The sequence below is a fragment of the Mustela lutreola genome, chromosome 4, assembly GCF_030435805.1.
Source record: "Mustela lutreola isolate mMusLut2 chromosome 4, mMusLut2.pri, whole genome shotgun sequence".
NCBI classification, from domain to species: Eukaryota; Metazoa; Chordata; class Mammalia; order Carnivora; family Mustelidae; genus Mustela; species Mustela lutreola.
In genome coordinates, this window is record NC_081293.1 from 181,296,929 (window position 1) to 181,312,859 (window position 15,931).

The following is a 15,931-nucleotide window of genomic DNA, read 5'->3' on the forward strand; positions in this document are numbered from 1 at the left end:
AAAAAAAAAACCTGGACAACCAATTAACAGAACAGAAAATCTGAGGGGAAAATAAACATAAGATGTCCAATCTCAGTACAATGCCATTTAACACTACAGTAAGATACCATTTCACACCAGACTGGCAAAATAGGATACAATAATGAAAGAAAATTGAACTGATTGAACCACTTCAAAGAGCAATTTGGCAAGAATAAAGGTGAAGCTGCTTATGCCACAAGCAAGCAGCTCCCCTCCTGTTCGGTAGAGAAATGGGCATATGTACATCGGGAGGCACATAGAAGAATGTCTGTTACCAGTGCCTGTAACAGCAACAAACCACAAACAACTCAAACATGAATTAATGGGAGAATGGATAAGCATATGGTGATATTGTTTTATAATGAAATACTACATGTATTTAAAAGAATTAAAGACAGCCACATTATCAAAGATGGATAAATGTTAAAAAAAAAAAAAAAAAATAGTGGGCTGCCTGACTGGCTCAATTTAGGCATCTACCTTCAGCTCAGGTCGTATGAACCCAGGGTCCTAGGGTCCAGCCTGTAGCTGGGCTTCCTGCTCCATGAGCAGTGTTTCTCTTTCTCTGGCTCCCTCTGCCCCTACCACCTCTCCCTACCTTCTCATGCTCTGATAAATACATAAAACCTTAAAAAAAAAAAAAAAAAAAGATAAGTTAGGGTGCAAAACTCTTTTTTTTTTTTTTAAGATTTTATTTATTTACTTGAGAGAGAGACAGTGAGAGAGAGCATGAATGAGGAGAAGGTCAGAGAGAGAAGCAGACTCCCCATGGAGCTGGGAGTCTGATGCGGGACTCGATCCCGGGACTCCAGGATATGACCTGAGCCGAAGGCAGTCGTCCAACCAACCGAGCCACCCAGGCATCCCAGGGTGCAAAACTCTTAAAAAAAAAAAAAAAGTTAGCTTCTGCAAAGAACAGAATAAAAGGCAACCCAAAGAATGGAAGAAAATATTGGCAAATATGGAAATGATAAAGGGTTAATATCAAAATATATAAGGAACTTCCACAACTCAATAGCAAAATATCAAGTAACACTTGATTAAAAAATGGGCAAAGGACTTGAATAGACTTCTCCCTAGAGAAGACCTACAAATGGCCAACAGGTATAGAAACAGATGCTTGACATCATTAGTCATGAGGGAAATGTAAATAAAACCACAATGTGGTACCACCTCACACCTGTTAGGATAGCCATTAACAAAACAACCGAAAACAGCAAGTGCTGGCAAGTACCTGGAAAAACTGAACCCTCCCGCGCTGCTGGTGGGAATGGAAAATGGTACAGCCGCCATGGAAAACAGCATGGTAGTCCCTCAGAAAGATTATAAACAGAACTACCACGCGATCCAGCAATCCCCAACACCTGGATATTTATTAAAAAGAATTAAATGAGAATGTGGTACAGACACCTGCACTCCCATGTCCACTGAAGCATTATTCCTAATAGCCAAGAGAGGGCGACAACCCCAGTGTCCATCAGTGGAGGAACAGATGAAGAAAATGTGGTCTGTCCCCACAATGGAGTATTAGTCAGCCACAAAAAGGGAATCCTCTCATATGCAGCACGGATGAACCCTGAGGACATTCTGCTAAGGGAAACAAGCCAGTCGCAAGAGGACAAACACTGCACGACACCACTTACATAAAAGCAGTTGAACACACAGGAGCAGAAAGGAGAAGTGTGGCTGGCAGGGGCTGGGGAGGGAGAAATGGGGAGTTGCTGCTGATAAGTACAGAGACTGAGTCACCCAAGATGAAGACATTCTAGATACCCCCTGCACAACACTGTCTTACAGTTAACAATAATGCATTGTGCACTCCAAAATTTGTTAAGAGGGCAGAGTTCATGTTCCATGACTTTTACCACAATAAGAAAAAAGTTAGACAAAAAAAGCTACAGAAGACTATAGACAGTGAAATGTTTAATGAAGTCTGAAATCATTGAAAATATGAAAACATACAAGTCTGTTTATATTATATATGTCACATATATATATGCTATCTATATAAAAAGGTAACATTTCATTATATGTGTTCATATATATTATATATTATATATATATTAATATATATGTAATATATTATAATATATTACATTTCATTATATATGTTCATTATATATGTTAATGAACATATATAATGAAATGTTACCTTTTTTATATAGATAGCACGTATAATATAAAAATTAAATATATAAAATATATAAAAATATAATACAATATATATTATTTATTTAGATAGCATGTATAATATATAAATTAAACATATAAAAATATAATACAATATATATTATTTTTATAATACAATATATATTATTTTTATTTTTATATATTACATGTTATATGTAATACATATTTATATATATAATGTAATAAATAAAATGTATCATATATTATATATAATAAATAAAATATTAAAGTATCTATATATATATGAAATGCCACAGACTTATATGAAGGTACTAAAAGCATAAAATATATGTTGAAATGTTGCCCACTAAATTCAGGATAGTGGTTTCTACTAAGGACAAAGACAAGAGAATGAGACCAAAAAAAAATGCTAAACAGAAAACAACTATCTTGTCTACGATATTTTATTACCTAGGGAACTAAAGCAAGTATTACTAGCCTGATGGTGAGAGTTTAGTCTATTTTTCTATATGCTTAAAATATTTTATTACAGAAATAGTCTTTTTTTTTTTTTAATATTTTATTTATTTATTTGACAGAGAGAGATCACAAGCAGGCAGAGAGGCAGGCAGAGAGAGAGAGAGGAGGAAGCAGGCTCCCCGCCGAGCAGAGAGCCTGATGCGGGACTCGACCCCAGGACCCTGAGATCATGACCGGAGCTGAAGGTAGTGGCTTAACCCACTGAGCCACCCAGGCGCCCGGAAATAGTCTTTTTTAAAACCTAATACTAAGAACATTTTCCTCCTTTCTAAGAAATGAGTATGTTTCGTCTCCGATAACACAAGGTTCCTAGGCCCTCAGTGGGGGAAGATGGGCCCCAAGTTACAGCAAAGTTGCATCTGGGAGTGTGTTCACTCTTCTCAGAAAAAGACCCACAGATTTCATCAGAAGGGTCTGTGACTTAAACGAAAATGCTAAGGGTCATAAATATAATAGATATTGGCCATTTTGCACTAGGCAACAAATAAAAAAACAGAATCCAATCTGAATTAAAGTAAGTCAACACATGTACAACCTTTTTCTTAGTTCTGATTTTCTGTTGATATGCTACTTCATTTTATGTATTTTTGTCCAAGAATTGATTCAACCCCTCTCTTAAAAAAAAAGGTAAGGTACTCATTTTTAAAAAAAGAAGAAAAGAAAAAAAAAAAAGAAGAAGAAGAAAAGAAAGAAACCCCGGTTAACAGATCCCACCAAATCCATGTAAGTGAGCCCAGAAGAGAGGACTCGGCAGGACTGGACGTAAACGATGACACCGCAGCTTCAGGATGAAATGTCGAGACAAAATGGTTCCATCACTGACTTTAACAGTAAAGGCTACAGACGGGACTCAAACACAGGGCAGGCACTCACGTTTTGGGCCTCAAAAAACTGAACCCCTAAGGAACAGGAGAGTAACAGGAGGAGGTCAGAATCTGGGGGTGAGAGCTTGTAATTCATTTAAGAAATTCCCCCCAGATCGTTCTGAAAGACTTCCCCCCAGTCTGGCCACCAAAGCCCCTGATCCCTGCCCCAGCTGAGATCATCACTGGGTTAGAGATACACTTTCCATTTGCTAAACATTCAACGGAGAGTTTGCTGAGCACCCACTGTGTGTCGCTGTCAGGAAGTTAGTATTCGTATACCTCTGCGCACTTAGAGCTTTCTGGGCAAATTTCACGGAGATCCGGATTAAGGTAAAAGCCTCAAAACTTAAAACTTAAAGGACAACGGTATAGATTGTAAGAAAAGTATCTCCCTTGGGGCGCCTGGGTGGCTCAGTGGGTTGAAGCCTCTGCCTTCAGCTCGGGTCATGATCCCAGAGTCCTGGGATCGAGCCCCGCATCGGGCTCTCTGCTCCGCGGAAAGCCTGTTTCCTCCTCTCTCTCTGCCTGCCTCCCTGCATACTTGTGATCTCTGTCTGTCAAATAAATACATAAAAATTTAAAAAAAATTAAAAAAAAAAAAAAAAAGAAAAGATAAGTATCTCCCTTGAGGTATGTGTGCACATTTCAGAGGGTGATGAAACCAGGGCTGTAGAGATATTCCAGGGGTTGTAAACTCAGTCTCCCATCCAACAATACTGCTGTTCGGTAACGATCTGTCCCTATCTCCCATGTCTACTTTCAGGATAATACAAATAAATCCAGACACTAAAAACAGTCCGTCCCCAGGCACTAGGCTAGTTCCTAAGGACATCACTGGCAACAAGAGAAAGTTCCCGCCCTCATGGACCTTGCAGTCAAGTGTGATACTGACACACGAGTAACCTATCACACAATATGGCAAGTCTGTGACAGATTCCAGGCCAGTCGTGAGAGGTTAGATAGACGCAACGGAGACCTAAAGGATGAGTAGTCAGCCAGATGTCTTCATCTGAAAAGGAGAGAAAATACTGAACCAACCTTTATACAACAAGAAATCCTAAGGAAGGAAAGGCCCAACCATGCCAGACAGGGGCAACAGGGTCGCACCGCCTTTGTACTCCTTCATCCTTCCTGTGACCGCTGGTGCTCACCTGGGGCCTGCGAGATGGCTGGAGTGTGGCCCACGGTGGGCAAGATCTTCCCAGAGAGAAACCCTTTGCCTAAAGCTCTCATGGGCCAGAACCAGGTTCCCTGCTCACACTGAAACTAACCGCCTGGTAGGAATGGAGCTTTCCGACAGCCGGAGGCTGGGGCCCAAGCCCACCTTCCCCAGGGCACATGGACATGCGAAGATTTCTGAACAAAGCCAAGGTTCCATTAGAAAGGAGTATTTTCCCTTCTGTAGAATACTATGTTCTCACTAACAGGAAATACAAAGAAATAAAAGATCACCTTTTTCTTATACAACTGCATATGTCTATTTAAATATTTTAATACACGCAAAAAAAAAAAAAAAAACCCACTAAAAATTAATGCAACTGGCACAGAATGAACCAAGTACCACAAGGCTGGGACATCAGAGCCATGGAGAGGGATCAGGTTTTGAATACAAAGAGTGGTCCTCAGAGAAGAGAATTATGAAATGACAGGCCGATTCATGTTTAAAGGCACAAAGGTAAAAGTATGGGCGAGAAAAGCCACCTCTGTTTGGCTGTCAGAGGGACTCTGTGGAGAACACACAGAAGAAAAACGCGTGGGCAAACACAAAACCCAGGAGGGCCGAACCGCTGAGGCTCTGTCTTGTTGTAACAAAGGCACTCAAAGGTATTTGCTAAATGGACGAGCGAATGAACAGGCTTGGATCTGAAATGCTGTGTGACCGTGAACTACCAGAGGTTTCTCATCAGAGAACACAACGGGCCAAAACTATTTTTGATACAAACTCTCGTTTTCAATGAGCAGAATGGACTGGAGGAAAACCAAGACAGAAAGGGTGATCGATCAGGAAGCTACTGCACTCATTCGTGCATAAGAGAATTGGGGGCAGAGATCCAGAGATCCAAGAACTAACACCTAGAAGCAGTTTTTAGAAGTGGTAGTTATACCTGAGTATATATACTCATTTACAAACCATTTCCCAAGCACATAAAGAAGCACTGTGCATATGTTAGATTCATTAATTACTGCATTATGAAAAACAGAATAAGCAACTTTTAATCTAGTTTGATCCTGAATTTTAAGTTTTGACAGCATTTCAAGAGGACTTTCTACCCTCGGTTTCCTTCTCAACTCTGAAGGGAAAGTCAGATGCATGACTCAAGCTCATCTATCAGAATCGAAGTCTCTGTGGCCTCCTAGTGGTAGTTGTCTGGAGTGACAGCTTCTATGGCAAATTATTAAAATAGTATAAACTTGCTTATACACTCCTCTAGTTTTTCTTCCACATTTATATATGGTAGTAAGGACATTCCTAAAAGAACACCTCAACACTATTCACAACCATACCAAGTCCACGACTGAGGTGAACAAAATCCCTACCAAGCTAAGAGTAATGTCATTAGATCATTCATGCCTATGTGTCCAGCATTATTTTCTAGAACAATCCATGAGGAGCTATACTGCCAGGGTTTCTGTTTTATTTTTGTTCCAAACAAGATTTGACTTTTTTTTTTTTTTTGCTCATATCTTATCTACCATTTTTTTAAAATATTTTATTTATTTATTTGACAGAGGGAGATTACAAGTAGGCAGAGAGGCAGGCAGAGAGAGAGAGGAGGAAGCAGGCTCCCTGCTGAGCAGAGAGCCCGATGTGGGGCTCGATCCCAGGACCCTGAGATCATGACCCAAGCTGAAGGCAGAGGCTTAACCCACTGAGCCACCCAGGCACCCTCTTATCTACCATTTAGTCTTATTTCACCCCTGGGAACTTCATGTATCCACTCTGCTTCTCCACAACTATTCCCTATAAAAAATAACCAGTGCTCCCACCTCAAAAGACTCAAGTAAGTCTCCCCAATCAAAGAGTCTCTGATCTTCTGACTGAGTACTTCTAAGCTTATAATACATACTTGAGGAGCTCCTGCCGATAATTAGTCTTGGTCACACACAAATGGGGGTTCCACTTCCAGCAAGACCCTGAGTCCCAGGGCCCCTCCGGGCGGCAGGAGAAATGCTCCAACTAACCTAAGGAAAAACCACCAGCACGGGGGAAAGCTGTGTATTGGCTGGCAATGCTGCCCACCAATGATGTGATCTACACAGAACACCCACAGATCTCTTTCATGGAACCAAAACATTACAGAGATGGGAGTAGGGCAAGTCTTCGTGTCATGTGGACACTTCTTCTATGAATTACAAAGTATTTCATCAGAAGAACTAAACAACTGGCTCAAGGTCATATAGCCTAACTATATTTAGACACCTGGAGAAGAGTTTAGAAATGAGTAAGTGATAAATACATAAACATTAAGCAAACGAACATCACTCTCCTCTCCAAAATACACAATTTTTAACACCAGGGAAAACTTTCACAGGTTATATGCCTCAGCAGCAAGTAACGTCTCCATAGTCATAATTTATATAAACACTGATAATTATTTAAAATTTAACTATGTAATGAGAAGGGAGGAGGGCTCCCTACCTACAGTGAGGTTTAAAATAAAGATAAGTTCTCTCTTTTTTTTTTTTTTAAAGATTTTATTTGTCAGAAAGACAGAGAGAGAGAGAGAAAGAGCAAGCACAAGCAGGTAGGACAACAGGCAGCGGAAAAATGAGGAACCCCGCTGAGGGACTCAATGCCAGGACCCTGAGATCATGACCTGAGCCAAAGGCAGACGCTTAATGGACTGAGCCACCCAGGCATCCCAACTTCTCTGATTCTATCATGAGAAGTCAAAGGTAATGCCTAAGACCGAAAAATTTAAAAACTGGGAATGCAACATGCATTTAGAGATCTGGAGGCAAGTATCAGCAAAATCAGGTCTCAGAGCTGAACTCCCAGGGGCAGGGACCTGGGCTGTAGTTTTGTAACAAGTCCTGTAGAGCTCCTGGACTCCCAGAATTCCAGGCACGTAGAACTGAGATTAAAATTAAATGAAAGAGTGGCCAAGGGCAGACACAGAGCTAGGGTTTCCAACTGTGTAATACTTGTTCTAAATAATAATGTAATATCTAAATGTAATACTTGCTCAACATAAAATTGTGTTGTTTTTCCATCTGAATAAAATGTAGAGAAGACACATGTTTTATTTGAACAACTTAATTTTCTATTGCTTTCATTGTGGCTATTGTGTTTTCATTCATGGAAGAAAAAAAAAATCAAATATTCACCCGCTGAACACGTATAGACACGTTCTTAGGGCTGGGAAATCACACAGGACTAAGTGCTTCCTCTGCAAAGGGTCACTCTCTACTAGAGAAACACACAAGTAACCAAAAAAGCAATGAGACAGGTACCCTAAACTTAACTATTCTGTGAGCCAGGTTTCCTCACCTGTGAAACGCCTCCTCCAGTGTTTGTGAATATTCAGTAATTCAGTGCATATAAAGTTGTAAGCACCCTGCCTGCCGCATCGTAAGAAAAACAAGACCAAGACGACAAATCCTTGCCTGCCTGATTTTAAAACCCATGTTCGTTCTGCTTCATCACGTTTCTAAAATAACTCTATTTTTTTCATACACTAAAAATTTATTTCCCTCCGGGATCCAAACAGTAGCCAGTAAATGAGCAAACTGTGAGTCACTACATATGTAGATGCAGCATAAACTCTAAGGATAAAAAAACCTTTTCCAGCTCTTTCCCCCCCCTTTTCTAGTTCTTTTAAATTATTTATGAATATTTAACTTATTTAGAAATAGTCCCCTCTAATATGTCTTAAGAGTTGGACATAATTAAAAGTGAAGTTCTTGTTCTCGATTGTATTAAGAAGCAAAACGCGGCAGTGGACTCTTTCTCAATAACCAGGAAGTAAACGGTTTATCACTAGATGGCACTGTATTGGATAATTAAACAAAAAGGAGAAAAAATTTAGTATGAGATCCATTTTATTTGTCAAGTCAAAAGAATGCTTTCTTTCAACAGAAGGTAAGATTATATTACTCCTGTTCTATTTCACGGCTTTAAAAATAAAGACATGGTTTAATGGAAAAGAAAACAATGACAGGATCAAGTTAAATTTCATTTTTACACTACTGCGATGTCTTAAATAACTATTCTGGTATTTTCTAGGCAGAAATAATCGTGAATGTCTCTCTTGTGCACCAGAACGTGTGGTTTATACCGTAGCAAGCTGGTTAAGGTGGGATCCCCTTCCATGAATGTCAGTAGGTCAGAGGTGACCAAAAGGGGGATTTATTGAGATCTGGAAGGAAGAACTAACTATACAGCAGTCACCATGTGAAGCCCTGACTCTCTTCTTGGTTAGATGAGGTGACAGACATGGACACTGGCAGGTTCCAGCTTGTCCTCATATCCTACTGGTTCATGGTTCAACTCTTTTTCCCAAATACTGGGCCTACTGACCAACAAAGGCCCCAGGCCCAATACCAGACACTTGGAGGGAGACACAGAGGTGGCATTCAAGAAATATGTAATGACTGAATGATGTACCTTCAGGAAGCTGGGAACAGTGTAATAAATGATTTAAGCTCCTCTTCACACACTAGCTTCAATGTATTGATAATGTTCAATTAATTTATAGAATTATATAACCTTTCACATGTATCAAGTATTATGTAACCTTTTTTTTTTTTTTTTTTAAGATTTTATTTATGTATTTGACAGACAGAGATCACAAGTAGGCAGAGAGGCAGGCAGAGAGAGAGGACGAAACAGGCTCTACTGAGCAGAGAGCCCGATACGGGGCTCGATCCCAGGACCCTGGGATCATGACCTGAGCCGAAGGCAGAGGCTTAACCCACTGAGCCACCCAGGCACCCCTATGTAACCTTTTTTTTTAAACAATAAGGCACATCACAGGGCAATCAGTGATACTGAATATTTAGAGATATTAACGAAGTTGAGAACACAATGTCTGAGCAAAATAGTTACCTAAGAAATCTAACACCAGGGCGCCTGGGTGGCTCAGTGGGTTAAAGCCTCTGCCTTCGGCTCAGGTCATGATCCCAGGGTCCTGGGATCAAGGACTTTGATCCTTTTTGTCTTGATTGTCTTCCCTTCCTTCCCTTCCTCTCTCTGCCTGCCTCTCTGCCTACTTGTGATCTCTGTCAAATTAAATAAAAATTTAAAAAAAAAAAAAAAGAAAGAAATCCAACTCCACCTTCAGTAGCTTCACTCATTTTGCCTGAAAACCCTCAAACATTCAAAACCCCTATCTTGAACAGTCAGCAGAACTCTTGAGTATGAGAGCCAACCGCCAATACGGCTCCTTGGCTGTTTTATTTTCAGCACTGATAAACTAGGTCTAGCACTAGGATCCGTGATAGGAGTACCTAACACACTCAGTAACTGTATATTTAAAAACTTGGTGAGTTATCTTCATATTGCCAGCAGTTGGACTCAACACCTTTAACATCTGAGTTATCGCAAAGTAATATAAACAAAACATCAAAGAAAATAAGAAATATAATCACCAGTCCACTTTTGCAGATAAAAAGAGTAAGATTCTGTGTTCTGTCCCATCATTTCTTGTGTTTGCCTGTGGCAATGCCTTTCAGTGTCACACAGCCTTAAGGACTGCTTCCATACGTGCAATTCCCCAAGTCGTATCTTTAACACTGACCCTCCAGCGAAGTCAGAATGCCCTGGGTCCATGGGGCAGCATCCTGTTCATCCGTGTGTGCTCCAATGTTTACAGAGGACTTCCGATGTTCTAAATCCCATACAGCTACTCTCTCTGTAGGCCTTCAGGACTCCTATGAGATAGGGACCATTATACTGATCCTGCTGCTGATATATACTAGCTGTTTATCCTTGGAAGCCTTAGAGAGACTGAGTAGCTTTTTCTGTATGTCTAGTACCTGTCAGCACCAGGATCTGAACCTACGCCAGGTCCAACTGCGGAATCCATTATTTGTCCCATTAGATCAGACAACTTGAGAAGAAGGTCTGCCTCTGATGCACCTGAGTATCTACCTAAAGCATGCAATACACCTGTATTTAGCATGTGCCTATAGTCATCTGTTGACTATACTTTGAGTGAGAAAGTTAGCGGACATGTTGCCTGAGAGCAAAGAAGAATTTTTGCTCCAATTTAAACTAGAGAACACTCTAAGTTCTAAGTATGAAACACTAAGTCTCATAAAATTTAACAACAGTGCAGACAATCAAGACAAAAATCAGAGGGTAATTAAACTAAAGCCATGTAACTAACCGCTGTACCTCAAACCTGCCCTGGTCTTTAGGATTCCAACTACACAACAGGGCAATCACAGAAAATGTCATAGTGGGTCTAGAAGATTTTTTTTTTTTTAAGATTTTATTTATTTGAGAAAGAGACAGAGACAAAGAGAGCACAAACATTAAAAGGAATCTCTTGGGCACCTGGGTGGCTCAGTCAGTTAAGTGTCCAACTCTTGGTTTCAGCTCAGGTCATGATCTCGGGGTTGTGAGGTCAAGCCCCGCGTCCGGCTCCGCTTTCAGCACAGAGTCTGTTTGAGATTCTCCCTCTGATCCTCCCCCTACGCACTTGCGCACTCTCTCTCTCTCAAACACATAAATAATCTTAAAAAAAAAAAAAAAAAAAAAAAAAAAAGGACTCTTCTAGGCCTTCCATGATTTTATTTTCCTTCTGGCCAGCAACTCTTTGGAGTCCGTCCTCTCTGTTAGGCACTCTACCTCTGTCCCAGGCACAGGCTGAATACTCAAGCCCCGTGGTTCAGAGAGCAAGTCCATTAGCCTCTGGGCCCCAGATCTAGTCATTTTGGGTCAAAGCTTTCTCCTCAGCCAATGGACCCACCAGCTGACTATCCAGGGGTTCCCGTTCCAGAGAATTCCTTCTCCTTGAGCATATCCTTGGCCCCATGCCTGCTCTGGGTGGCATGGGCTCTCAGTCCTTGCTGGAAGTCAGTTTTCACTACAACTCTGCCCAGCATCACCCACTCACCTGACTCAGCAAGAGTCACACACAAATTGCATACTTTAAAAATACCTTTGCTCTATATCTGGAGCATTGTTCTTTCCTTTACATTTGAATAAAACGATACGGCGTGAACACTTGATTATAGTTTAAGTTCCTGACTTGAGGCAGGCAAAAATGCGCTCTTTGTCCATGACTTTTTAAAATAAGAAATTTTTCACTATACACTTTAATTAGCTGCTTTTAAATTTTATGCAGAGCTTTGATGTAACAGAAGAGATTCTGCAATTCTTTATCACCTGGATACAAAAACACTTGAATGTTAACCACCACCGGGGGTGGTGAAATTTCTAATTCTGTCAATCCTCAAGGAAAAATAAAAAACAAAATGGAGAGAAACACTGATCTATCCTGAACAATTTGGTTTTATTTGCCTGAAGGCAAATAAGGTGTCTTAGAGTTCTTCCAATTTACTCCTTGTTTTTGTCATTAGTTCAGAAGGTAGTATCTACTCCAATGGTTCCAGAGAACCACTTACCCTTTTCCAAGCTTCCACTGTAGGACTGAACCTGACTTTTGATACTCTTCCTTCTTTAAACTCGTTCCAAAAAGGGGCTTCAGAGAATGACTTTCTAAACTCAACACAAACTCCAGACTTTGGATCTCTCTAACAATCACTCTGTCGCAGAAGAGACTCAAAAACTCAGGGATGCTCCCAAAGCTTTCAAAGCAAAATAGTTAACAAAGATGCAGAGGTTAAGTCCAGCCTTCCAACACCACCAAAGCCCACTGGCTTACTTCCACGAAGGTTCCCAGTTCTGGACATAATTGTTCTATCAATGACTTTTTTGTTCTTGTTGTTACTTAGGACCATCCACTCCAACAACTTTGATACGTCACTGTCATTGCTTTGATCTTTAAAGAAAAATGTTTTTCACTGGTACAGGGTAGAAGATTCAAGAATTCAGAGAAACATTAATAGGTTAAAAAAAAAAAAAAAAACCTTCAGCAAGGCAAGTATCAGATTGTAGCTTTTGGCTTTAAATACTGCAGTCAGATTACTTGAATAATATTTTGCTCTTTGAGATCCTTGAAAATGAATAGTTACATATTTCTCATTTTTAAATTCTTCTCCTCTCCTATTTGTGATCAGGACTGAAACATAAATTCGGTCAATACAAGTATTTTTCCTTCAGAAACCTATACTATAAATCTATGAACTTAGTGCTATAAACTGCCTCAGATAAATTCCAACTTGGACAAACACACCAGAACAACATTAAATAAATCACCATTGAACTCAATCAGTTACACAAGTAATTCTTCACTTCTGGCAAATGCTAGATTCTTTTCTTAAAAGCTTAAAAACAAAACAGGAACACTGGAGTGTTCCTGAGGGGACTTGTACATTTGCTGAACACAGGAAAGCCTTAAAAAACACATCTTCATTAAGTTCAAAGCAAAGAGAATGGGACTCCTTCAGAAGAGTGTACTTAGCAATAGCACTACACCGAGAGCTGAAGGGTTGTAAGAGTGTGGAGTCTGGTACCAGGATGACCCGGATTTGAATCCCAGCTCAGCTGGTTGCCCAACAGCAGTGGGACCTTCCACAAGCTCCTTCAAGCTTTCTGAAATTGCATTCCCTCCGCTGTAGGATGAGAGGGACAGTAACATCTACCTTGCAGAGTTGCCGTGAAGGCTGAGTCAAATGAAGCATGTGCAACCCGTGCAGCACCTGACACCTGGTAAATGGGAAGGAGGTAATGACCGGGAACTCCCTTCTTCTGCCTCCCTGCCCCGTGAAAAACTAACGTGGCACAGTCTGAGACTTGACAGTGGTTGCGGAAGAGTTATGATCTAGAAAACGTGGTGTTTTCAAATCTTATTTTAAGAACACTGAAGGAAGTTCTGACCTAGGCAACAACACAGATGAAGTTTGAAGACATGCTGCTAAGTGAATTAGAAAATCTTAAAAGATCAAATAGGGCAAAAAGGGCAAATATTGTAGGATCCCTCTTGTGCAGGTTCGTAGAGCGAAGTCAGACAGACAGAGTAGAATGGTGCTTGCCAAAGGCTGGGGTGGGCAAGAGGAGCAAATAGGGATTTCTGTTTATTTGTTTTTTAATATTTTGTTTATTTATTCGACAGAAAGAGAGAGAGCACAGGCAGGGGGAGCGGCAGGGAGAGGGACAGGGAGAAGCGGGACCCCCGCCGAGCAGAGAGCCCGGATTGGCCTCAATCCCAGGACCCTGAGATCATGACCTGGCCGAAGGCAGACACTTTAACTAAAGAGCCACCCAGGCTCACCAAGGTATTTGGTATTTAATGGGCACAGAGTTGCAGCTCGGGATGATGCAAAGGTTCTGGAGACGGACGGTAGTGATGGATACACAAAAAGGGAAGGCACTTAAATGTTAACAGAATTGCACGTTTACAAGTGGTAAGTTTTTCAATGTTTAAAACAGTAGGTCTTATGTGTATTTGACCACACACAAATAAAGAATACCAGAAAGTAGTTATTTAAAAAAAAAAAAAACAAAAAAAAACTTACAACCTGGGTGCCTCAGTCATTAAGTGTCTGCCTTCAGCTCAGGTCATGATCCCAGGGTCCTGGGATGGAGCCCTGCATCAGGCTCCTTGCTCAGCAGTGAGCCTGCTTCTCCCTCTGCCTGCAACTCCCCCTGCTAGGGCTCTCTCTCAATTTCTCTCTGAAAAATAAACAAAATCTTCAAAAACAAAGAAAACATTACAATAAATTCTTTTGAGAAAAAAAAAAAAAACATTATTTCGCAAAATAAATAATCACATTGTAGTTTATTTGTTCCAGCTCCCAGGCTAAAGAGAGTGCCATGGAAGAAAAGTCCGGTAACTCTACCATTTGGTAGAACAACCTGCTTTCCACTCCAGGCAGGCCCTCACTGCTGGGTAATACGCCATGACCTGTCCCTGGTCAGCTTTTTCTCCATTCCTGCAATGGCTGTTCCAAGCATGTGTGAATACTACCTGATCCTAATATAAAAACTTTCCTCACTGTCCTTTATCTGTAATCTACCTCCTATTTTAAATTGCTTAAAAAAAAAAAAAAGGGGTGGCCTATATTCATTTTCCCTACCCATTTAGACCCACTGAACTTAGTTGTTAAAATGAAGCTTCTAATGCTAGCACTGCAATTTTTCTCATTGAGAGCCTCTGACTTGGTCAAACCCTATGGCCTCATTTTACTTTTCATCCCAACGTAACCTCTCGGTGGCATCTGATGTTGGCGACTTCCCTCTCTGAATCTGTTCTCAGATGGCCTTCTCCTGAGTATGCCCTTTAAATGCAGGGGCGGCCCAGGTCCTTTGCGCGGCCTTCCTTCACCGCTCAGCTAGCTCTCCCTCTGTAATCATACCCTTTCACATGTGTGATGCCACACTCTGTATCTTTCGCTCTGGAACTGGAGAGTCACGTTTCTAAGAGTCTGCCAGTTACCACTATTCAGATGCCCATTCTCAAATGTCCAAACCCAAGCCCAAGGCTTGATCGCAGGATTGGGATTTCAAGCCCTATGTTGGGCTCCAAACTAGTAATGCAGCCTACTTAAAAAAATAAATACAATACAATACGCACCTGTGCCATTCTTCTGATTTTTAAAACCTTCACTGGCTCCCCACAGCTACACTAGCATTACACGCACAGTTCCTCCTGATCCTACTTCCCGCCATGTTCCCATTCCCCAGCAAACAAGGACTTCAAGGTTCCCCTGAACAACTCAGAAAATGATCCTTGGACCTCTACAGCTTGGCCCACGCTCCTCCTTTTCCACACAGTGAGCAACCACATACTCAAAGACTCGAGTCAAACGCCAGTCTCCCCATGACATCCCCAAGCTGAATTAATGACGCGCTTCTAGAACAGCCGTACCTGAAGCCTCTCCCAGAACACCCGCCACACAGCATCGCAGAATCTGTCTCCTGCTCTCAGCCATCCCTGAGACCTTCTCGGCAGAGCACCCCTACATCAGGACCTCCCCCTACTTACTTGTCAGTCCGCCCTGATTTCTTTAAGGCTCGGGTGGTCTATCTCTATGGTCAGGCAACCATCAGAGCTCAGCGATGTCCCTGCCACACAGCCGGACGGTGGTGAGTGTGTATGCCACAAGGCATGGGAAAATCATTCCTCTGTTGGTTTAACCGACACGTATTAGATACAGGGATACACAGACAAGTGAGACTTGACCCTTCCCACTGAGGCGCTCCCAGTCTAGTAAAGAAAACGAACACATCGACAGGCGTACATGTCACGTTCTGGAGGATGTTCTGGAGATGGAGTGCGCAGAGGAGCAGAACTAGCCAAGTG